Here is a 10,387-nt window from a genome sequence, read left to right as displayed (position 1 = left end):
AGGTAGGGTTGTGAGGCCAAGTATAAAGGAAAAAAGCCAATGTGGATCATAATGTACCGATTTTGGAGGAAATCTTGCTAAGGTTCAAACGCGAAGACATAGGTCAGGCGTGAGATGCTAGAGTGTGTGCCAACCTCCTCGTATTCGAGTGGGTACATCCATTTGGAGGGGCACAAAGACAGTCACACTCAAGCATTCCGACTTATGCACATAAAACAAGAGCTCCACCAACTTACCTATCACTGAAGAAGCAATTGATCCACGACGGGAACGTGTGCCCGTTTACGCTACCCCGATGAAAGTATGGATTTGGGAAGTTATTCAGGCCGGATACTGTAGCAGAGAACTGTAGCAATACTATGGCAAAACACTGCAGCAACACTGTGTCAAAACACTGTAACAGCATTGTTCACAACCGGCCGAGAAAACAGAAAATCAGAGAATCCACACGGGCGTGTGGAAATTATCCACGCCCGTGTGGAAATTCCACAGAGGCGTGTGACATTTCACACGCCCGTGGAGTGGCCCGATTCCAGCCCTTTTTAAAGCCGATTCAGCCCCGATTTTTGTATTTTTTTCTCCATCTTTTCCCCAACTTGAGAGAGGGCTTCGGCTAGGGTTTCGAGGGGTATTGGCCAAGGTTTTGGAGAGGTTCTACGGCTCCGACATCGTCATTCCTTAGGAAGAAGGTTGGTAGGGGAGCTTCCGTTGATGCGTATCCTATACCGAACGAGGGAGTCCTTGGATAACGAGTAGAGGACTTTCCACAAGACCATCGACACGACTATCGAGGGGGTTTCTTTATGGATTCATTGCTTTTACATTCTATTTCTTTGATTGTACTTAGCTCCATAGAGAGCTAAACCCCTAGTGGGTACTCGGGTATTGTGAATCCTAGCATGTATTTGTTTCTTTGAACCTCTTTATTATGCTTTCAATAAATTGATGTTTATTGTGAGTTCCAACCTTGAATGCTTGATTGTATGAACATTTTCCCTAGAGTGACACTAGGGTTGAGAGTTCTTGTTGGTAACCTTGTGAGTGAGTGACACACCACGAGCGTTAGACAAAGCTAGGTTGGAGAGGGTTGAGAGGGTGAGTCGAGAGGTACAGGAGCGTCCTCTTTCCCCTCCGGCGTGATAGATTCTACCTCCGTTCCTCGAGTTCTTTGCTGTCATAATAGAGTGAATGGTCTAAGGGATGAACTTCCGCTGGGGCTTAGTTGCCCGTGCAACGGAGTGAAGCATTGAGGTGATCTTAGTATCTAGGGCTCAATTGTGGTTAGGGACCTTCCACCTGGACCAAAGGGTTAGGTCTATAATAAGGAAGAGATTTATCACTTGAAATCCCTAGAGCTCATTGCAACTCTATGCGAGTGCGAGGTGTTGAGATTGTTCGATTTCTCCTCCGGGACATGTATAGAGTTAGGCATAGTTGACCTTAGATTTGGGACTATGTAATTAAGGATTTCCACGACTCATCATTGCATTGATTAGGAAGCATAATAGAGGGTTCTTGCACTTGAAACAATTATCCTAGGCGGAGCATTATCCGGGTACCCCATCTTTATCGATTGCCTTACCCCCTTCTTTACTTTTGCTCTCTTATTTGTTGCTTTTACTGTTGAGAATTGAATCATTGTCACACTCATTATCATTGATCTTTTACATAGCTAAGAATCGAATTAAGTATTTTTATTCCCTACTCCCTGTGGATTCGATACCCGCTCACCCGGGATTATTACTTCGACAAACCCGTGCACTTGCGGGATATACGCAAGGGGACCTTGTCACAACTCTTCTTCAATCAAAGTCCTCATTGTTAACAATCTTTCTATCAATGCACAAGTAGCGATACACAAATGTGATTGCCTTTGTTCCCCTCCAACTCATTATAATGACTTGAATGCATGGAGGTTGGCACATATTCACGTATCTTAGAGCCCCACTTGTGTCTTCACGTTTGTTCCTTCCAAGATTCCACCAAATAGTGCGTTCACGATCTACTTTTGGCTTCTTTTCTTAATACTCAGCTTCACAATCCTAAATGCGCAAAAGAACACAAATACACATGTATTAGCGCTTAAACTTGATAAAAGTAATGCTCATCGTAAGGAAAGAACACTTCGGATTCTTAACACACAAACACTTATCAATTTCCTATCACCAAACAAGCATCAGACATAGAATTAATTTCCAATTTTCCTAATTCGGGAAGTTGATAATTTTATCCTATGAAATAGAATCACCAGGCGAAGAAATAATTCGACCAAGGCAATATACCAAATAATAATTAGAACAAGTTCACCCATCAAGTGATTTAGAAAGCCACTTTTGGAAAGAACAAATCATTAATCAGATCCTCATGACACCAAAAGGAAGCCATTAGAATCCAAGCTAACAAATATAGCTTACTAGAACACAATTTAAGTTAAGCACATAAGGTCAAAAAATGACTATTGAAAAAACCAAATAAGACAAATACTTTCATAATAAATGCCCTTCAATGGCTCCTTGTTGAATCAACCCTACCAAGCATGATCACAAAATTTAAATGAACAAAAAATTTAATCTACAAAATCATCCAAATGCCAATGAAAGCAACATCCATATTTCATACAAAACATTTCACCATATAAGAAGCATTGTTTTCTCTATAACTGTTCATTTACTCTGATCACAATACACTTAGAATGATCACATGCAATTACTTTCATCACCAAGAAAACCATATTACAAAACTAAATTATTAAGAATTCAACAAATAAATAAAAAAAATGGTTTCATAAAACTGCAGAACAAAGTAACAGACACTCTTTTCATCTAAAATCATTCTTAAAACAATGCAATGCTTTATGAAAAAAAATCAAAACTCATCAAAGAACAATACGTCAAAGAAACTAGATTCTATCCAACTAAAACAATGTTTCTTAACGTATAAACCTGAAATTTCACATACAGTCACTTTATTGATAACTGCAAACCTGAAATTTGAAAATGAAAAAAAATTAACCACATTATAAAAACAAACTAGTGCTGAAACCATTTCTGCTTAGTGGTACAATATCATTTTCCTGTAATAAGAACCCCGCAAATTCTGACAATGCAATAGATCCCCTATACTGACTTTAGCTTCATTGATGGCTTACCATCATGAAGTTCAAAAATACCAACAATCAATCAGAAAGCCAAAAATACCAATAATAATGCGAAATCTCCCTTATGAAAAGAATAATTACCCATTAGATGCTTCATACACCAATGCTACGTTAGATTTATCCATTCTACCCCATAAGTTTCATATATCCTAAGCACCATTACTTTAGCCAAATGGGACAAAGAGATGCCCATCAGAATTAATGCTCTAGACTAATTTGAAAAAAATCTATGAAAAAATCATAAACACGCACTCATTACCTACTTTTTCAAGCACCAGTCATTGATGTCTTCTGCCGAGCTAAGAAACTTAACCGACAAATTAACTTCACAATCATATTCGAGTAAAACTTGATAAGGATGCAAGTGTACATGGCAATCATGTAATAAAGTGTGCGTAAAGTAGAGTGCCAATCCACAGGGAAGGAGGTGAATAATAGTAATCACTCTATACTCGAAAAATAGCCTGAAAGATTACGTGATGTGTGTGAGAACAAAAGAAAGTGAAAACAAGAAAATACAGGAGGTAATAAGAGAGAAATCAAGGAAGAAAGTGATGTCCAGGCATAGCATCCCTCTAGGGTTATAAGGTATGGGACAATGGTTGTCTAAACATGCAATCCTATTTGATCCGAAAGGTTTCCAGAAATATACAAAACCCCGATTTCTCATGTGAAGTGTAACTAAATAGGTGCAGAGCTAATACAAACATCAATACAATCTCATTAACAGTCTATGAAACCTTATTATGGACTAATGATAATCTCTTAAGTAGATAATCTCTTCCCAAAGAGAAAGATTACTCCTAATTCGAATACAGAGCAGAAATGCTATTTCTCCTAAAATCTACTCCACATGATTGCAAAGAGCACGAAAATCAACATTAATCCACTCGAAAGAATTGTGGGAGACAAAGCCTCCTAGATACCCTAACCAGAGGTGTGCCTACTATCTTCTCAAATTGCGGCAAGCCTATTCTAGATGAGAATTTTTTCTCGCCTCGTAGCAATGCCAAATATGATAGCTAGGGCTTTCGTCTCATTAGCAATCAAGCATTAAATCACACAATTAAACTCAAATAGATATGATTGCAAATAAGAAATCAATTAAGCATCAAAGAGATCCAATAACCAAAGTTAAAGAAATAAACCCTAGAGTTTAACTATGCCCAAATATCTACCAATTAGCTCTTCATTAATGGAGAGCAAGCATTCAAGATACAATCAATGGGGAAAAACATAAAAGCTATGAAAACCTCTTCTCAATTGTGTCGATGAAGAATTACTGGTATAGACCTAGGTAAGCTTCCGCACATGCCCTGAAGATGAGATTAACAGCTATGATCTTCAATCCCCTTGAATGTAAAGTCGAAAACCCCTTGAAATTGCTTCCTAGGTGCTAGAGATTCATCCCTTATCTTCCTCAACCTCACTTCCAAGAATCACCCCCAAAGAATAGAAGAATATAATAGAAGATGCCCTAAAAAGCCTCATAAGTTCTATTTATACCTGACTGCTTAAAGACTGCTTATGGGCATAAGGGCTAGGCTGTAAGGTAGCTGCAAAAGATGGTCGTGAGCCTTACGAGAAGTCTTACTGCCGTAAGCTTTGTCAGTAAGGTCTTCAGTTTGTATCGCGGTCCATCTTACGGCTGTAAGCACTAGACCGTAAGCTTCACTATTCTGCTCCTTGCTATCGTTTTTACAGGTGCATGCTATGATCATAAGCTTCTCTGGATGGTCCTTACGGGCATTCTTACAGGTGCAAGCCTTGCTCATAAGGTATTCTGACTTGGCTCTGAATCCCCCTTACGGCTATAAGCATGCTCACAAGGTCTTCTGTAATTGACTTATGGCCGTAAGGATGACCGTATGTTGATCATAAGCCACCTAGTTTGCCTTGTCATTGTTCTAATGATGCTAAGAGAGCTCCAACTTCATTGTTTAAGGTCTAAAATGCTTCCTTTGACTCTCTCTCATCTTTAAGCTCTGCCCTAAGCCTTTTAATGCACAACACACTATATTTAGTATCGAATTCCACAATATGGTTTTGATACATGAAAATTGAGTGTGCAAATTGATATAAAATATATGAACATGATACACTCATCAAATTCCCCCACACTTAAGCTTTTGCATATCCTTAAGCAAAATAGAACATTACAAACCAAGTGGATAAAGTGCAAGACCTCTGGTACTAAAAATTTAGGAGTTCCACAAGTAATTTGGGTTTTCATAATACAAGAATGCTAAAAATTTCAAGTCCCAAAAATAGTGAACATTATATTCAAGATTATCATTGTGTGTGTTATGATGAGTGCAATTCATATCTTGTTTTTCTTACACCTAATTCATTCATTTGCTTGTCTTTTAGCAGATTCTGGATATATTTGATACTATTCTGGGTTTAATTGTTCATGCTGCAGGAATTTAGGGTTAAATGCAATTAGGAGTGAAATCAAGGACAAAACAAACAAACAATGTAGATTTTTCTAAGTGTCCAAGCCAAGCAATGGCACAGTACGGTCATGCTCTGTCCCCATGATTATCACTGTCTGAAGATACTTGAGTAGTTGACCAAATAGGGGGGGTGCTTCTAAGCTAAGCATGGTCAGAATATGGTCGTGCTCCCTCCCGGTGATTTTCTCTGAATTGAAGCTCACAAGGGAAACACGACTAGCGTGATCCTTGAACGGTCCTACTCAAGTGAAGCATGGTTGTGCTTACCTGTGATTATCTCTGATAGACACTTAGCCGATTCACTCAAAAGTCCCACAGAAGTGCATGGTCTGTGCCTAAAAGTTCCTTTTTAACTCCCAAATTTAGGGTTTCTCCTCATCTTTTGTTCGGGGTTTTCTTATACAAAGGGGGGAACTCTCAAGAGGACGATGGTGAAGCTTCACTACATCTTCTAAAGGGATCAAGGTCAAGTTGGATGGCCAAGAGAAATAGAGTTAGCTCATCCATGAAGCTTTTGAAGCACAATTAAGAGGAATTTGTAAAAAGGAGAATCATGTTTTCTTACCTAAGTACATTCAATTCTTCTTCTCATTTGTATGAATTCATGAGGGGCTAACCATTCTACGATGCCATGGGATATTGAACTATGTTGTTTAGTGTACTTTGACTACTTGTTTTTAATGTCTACGGAGTTCTATTGCATTCTTGTGTTTATTCATGTGTTTGCATAACTTAGCATTCTTGATATGCGTAGATGCCTGTGTAACACTTAGCATGTGTGGATTACTGTAGTTGTGATAACCTAGTGTAGTTACAAAACTTGGCATCTATGAAGCTCGTAGTTGTACTTGCATAACTTGGCGTATTTGATAGCCGTAGATGCAACATTACTTTAGAGCACTCGCAAAGATCTTAGCATGGACCTGGTAGGCATTAGAAGCAAGTCAGTAAACTATAGCATATAGGAATCATCCTAGGGCATTGCTCTCTTGTTGTTGAAAACTTGATCCTAGTATGTATGATCATTTCACCCTTATCTTTTAATTCTTCTTCAGTGATTATTCTACCAAACCAATTCTTGTTCTACTAGACATTAGAGGAGCGATTAATATAAGAAGTCCAGTCCCTGTGGTTTAACAACCCTACCCCTTGTGGGGCACCACTTTATTAATTGTTATGATCCGTATACTTATGGAGAGTGCATCAAGTTTTTAGCGTCGTTGCCGAGGATTGGCAACTTTTAAGAAAATTAAGATTCTAATAATCTAGTTTGTTTATATTGTTCATATTTGTGAATATTTCTTTTTCTCTTCTTCATCTTTCGTTCATCTTTCTTTTCGAATTTTAATTCTAAATCTTGAGCTCATTGTGTTCTTCCTTATCTTGTGTAGGAATAATTGTATGATCTGAGGAAGTACTTCATCTCCATTGGTAAGCCCTAATCCATAAATTGAAAGAAGTTTTCAAGGAAGATTGAGGCAAGTCAATCTAATTGAAGCTAGGTCAGTGGAAGTTAGTATTGACGTGAATCAAGAGGAAGAAATGGGCGGGAATCAGCAATAAAGCATTTCAAATTTTGCCCAACAAAACATGGAATGAGTGGGGTCTAGCATTATTCATTCTCCTGTTATGGCAAATAATTTTGATTTGAACCCAACTTTATAAAGATGGTGCAGTAGATGTGCTAGGTAGATAAGTTTCAAGGTGAGGACCCATATGAACACTTGAAGAACTTCTTGGAAATCTACGACACTTTCAAGGCAAACAACATGTCTGAGGATGCTGTTTGTCTTAGAGTCTTTCAGTTCTCTATGTGAGGAAGGGCCAAGTAATGGCTAAATTCCTTTGCAGCAAGGGTTTATCACAACATGGAAGTAGATGACCGAGACTTTTCTTACAAGATACTTCCCTCCAGTAAAAATTACCAAGTTGAGGAGCGATATCTTCTCCTTCCTACAATAGAATCCAAACCCTTGTATGATACTTGGGAGAGATACAAGGAGATGTTGAGAAAATACCCGCAATATGGAATAGTGGAATGCATGCAAGTCCAAATCTTCTATAACGTGCTGAACTGTGTTATAAAGCAGATGCTTGATGTAGCTTTTGGGGGATCCTTATGCAGTAAACAACTAAGTGAAGCATACAGTTTGATCGAGTAAATGGAAAACAGTGGTTATCAGTGGAGTTCTGAACGGAACAAGCCATTGAAGGCAGTCAGGACTTATCAAGTGGATGCCATTACTACCCTAGCAACACAGGTTGAGGCTATTACAAAGAGGCTGGATACTATGCAGTCAGGTTCTCAAGCACCAGTATCACCTTATGAAAATTGGGGGTCCCAGATTGATACTGGATGTCTTCTTCTGATATGGGTGCAGGACAGACTGAACAATATGATTTTGTTGGGCAGAAAGGTCATTATCAGAACAACCCATACAGTAACACTTACAATGAGGGGTTTGAGGAATCACCTATACTTTTCATGGATCCAACCAGGACAAGGGCAAGCGGCACAACAACAGCCTAGGCCCCCATAGCATAATGTTCAACCATCCCTTCCTCCGCCAGGACCTTCCAATGAACTCACGGTTTTGTTGACTCGCTACATTAAGGATAATGAAATTTAGGGCATGAAGAAATGATGAGAATACCAATGCCACTGTGAGGAATTTAGAGCATCATATGGCTCAGATGTCAAAGCTAATTGAGGACAGACTTCTAGGTTTTCTCCCTAGTAACACGGAAGTCAGTCCCAAGGAATATCTAAAGGCCATTACTTTGATTAGTGGTAAGCAAATTCCAAGCCCTACCGACACGAGCTTGAGATTGTTGAGCCTCCGTCAAGAGCCGGGAAAATAGTGGAAAGCGATTTTAAGGCTCCAGTTGCCAATAAGGATAAAGGACAGGATTAGGGTAAGGAAAAACCTGAATTGCCCAAGTACCAACCCAAATTTCCTTATCCAGTGAAGATGAAGAAAGATCAATAGGAAGAGTAGTAGAAGAAATTTTTGGAAGTGTTCAAGGCATTGCACATTAATGTCCCATTCATTGAAGCTCTTGTAAAATGGCAGAGATATGCAAAATTCTTGAAGGAACTGCTTACTAATAAGAGGATGCTTGAGGAAGTGTCTTCAGTGACACTTAGTGAAGAGTTTTCAGCCTTGATTACTAGCAAGCTTCCCAAGAAAGAGAAAGACCCTTGGGGATTTATCATCCCATGCACAATTGGGGGACTTGTGGATGAAAAAGCTCTAGCCGATCTTGAGGCAAGTATCAACCTTATACCTTACTGAATCTTCCAAAACCTTGGGCTAGGAGAACCAAAGGCCACCACAATGGCATTACAGTTGGCGGATATGTTCATTCGGCAACCAAGGGCCATTATCAAATATGTGTTGGTAAAAGTGGACAAGTTCATTTTTCAGGTGGAATTTGTAATCCTAGATATGGAAGACATGGTGGAAGTGTACCTTATTTTGGGACGACCATTCTTAGCAACTTCAAAAGGGTTAATTGATGTGAAGGATGATCGGATGGTACTTCATGTAGGAGAGGAAGAGATCACTTTCAAGCTCTGAGACATTGTGAGACACTATATGGATTTTGATTATACTTGTTATTGTGTCGATGTGGTTGATGAGTTTGTTTCTGAATATGTGTGATTCATGAAGGATGAACTGTCAGAGATCTTAGAAGATGACACCCTCGAAGATGATGTACCAAGTGAATTGGTAGAGGAAGTGCGCTACCAAGAAGTGGTGGGGGCATAGATGTAACATTCTTTTTAAACACCCACAAGGATCTTAGGATATATATAGTAGACATTAGAACAAGCCAGTACACTATAGCACATAGGAATTGATTGTGACACCCACAAGTGCATGGGATCATCAAGTAATACTTCTGACACAAGCGCGAGAGGATGGTATTATGAGGGTCCGAGAAGCTACTCTTACTTCCTCTTCGAATTTTGTTGATAAGTGCTTGTGTATTAGTAATACGAAGTATTCTTTTTTTACATTGAGTATTACTTTTCTCAGATTTTATCGCTTATACATGTGTATTTGGATTTTTTTTGTGCATATAGTGTTATGGAGACAATAGTGGAAGAAAGGAGCCAAAAGTAGATCGTGGATACACTTTGTTGATGAAATCTTAGAGTGAAGAAACACGGAGACACAAGTTGTGCTCAAAGACACGTGATTGTGTGCCAACCACCATTGTGTTCAAGCAAATACATGGTTCGGAGGGGCACAAAGGCAGTCACATTCGCGTGTTCCGACTTGTGCAATACTAGCAAGATCTTCGTCAAATGTGATTTTATTGAAGACACAACACGATCTACCGCATGGATGTGTGCCCGTTCATGTGGCCTCAATGAAAAGTGAGGATTCGGGAGTATTTTGGCGGAGTACTGTAGTTGTTTACAAAATTAACTTACTGTAGCAATTACTGTTCACAGACCGCAGAAAATCAATTTCCTGGAGATTCACACGGGCGTGTGGAAATTCCACATGCCCTTGTGGATGCCCGATTCCAGCCCTATTTAAGTCGTGATTTCAGCCGATTTGGAGGTCCTTTTGCCCATCTTTTCCCCAACTTTGGAGGTGCTCGCGGCTAGATTTCGGAGATGCTTTGGCAAAGTTTTTGGAGTGATTCTATGGCCTTCAACACCATGTTCCTTCAGAAGGTAGTTATTGGGGGAGCTTTAGTCGGCATCGATTCGGCGAGGTGTGCCCTAGGTTTGACAAGGGAACTCTTTGAGAAGGCG

This window comes from Dioscorea cayenensis, chromosome 18, assembly GCF_009730915.1.
Source record: "Dioscorea cayenensis subsp. rotundata cultivar TDr96_F1 chromosome 18, TDr96_F1_v2_PseudoChromosome.rev07_lg8_w22 25.fasta, whole genome shotgun sequence".
Classification (NCBI taxonomy): Eukaryota; Viridiplantae; Streptophyta; class Magnoliopsida; order Dioscoreales; family Dioscoreaceae; genus Dioscorea; species Dioscorea cayenensis.
The sequence above is the reverse complement of the archived record's forward strand: the minus strand, read 5'-3'. Positions refer to the sequence as shown.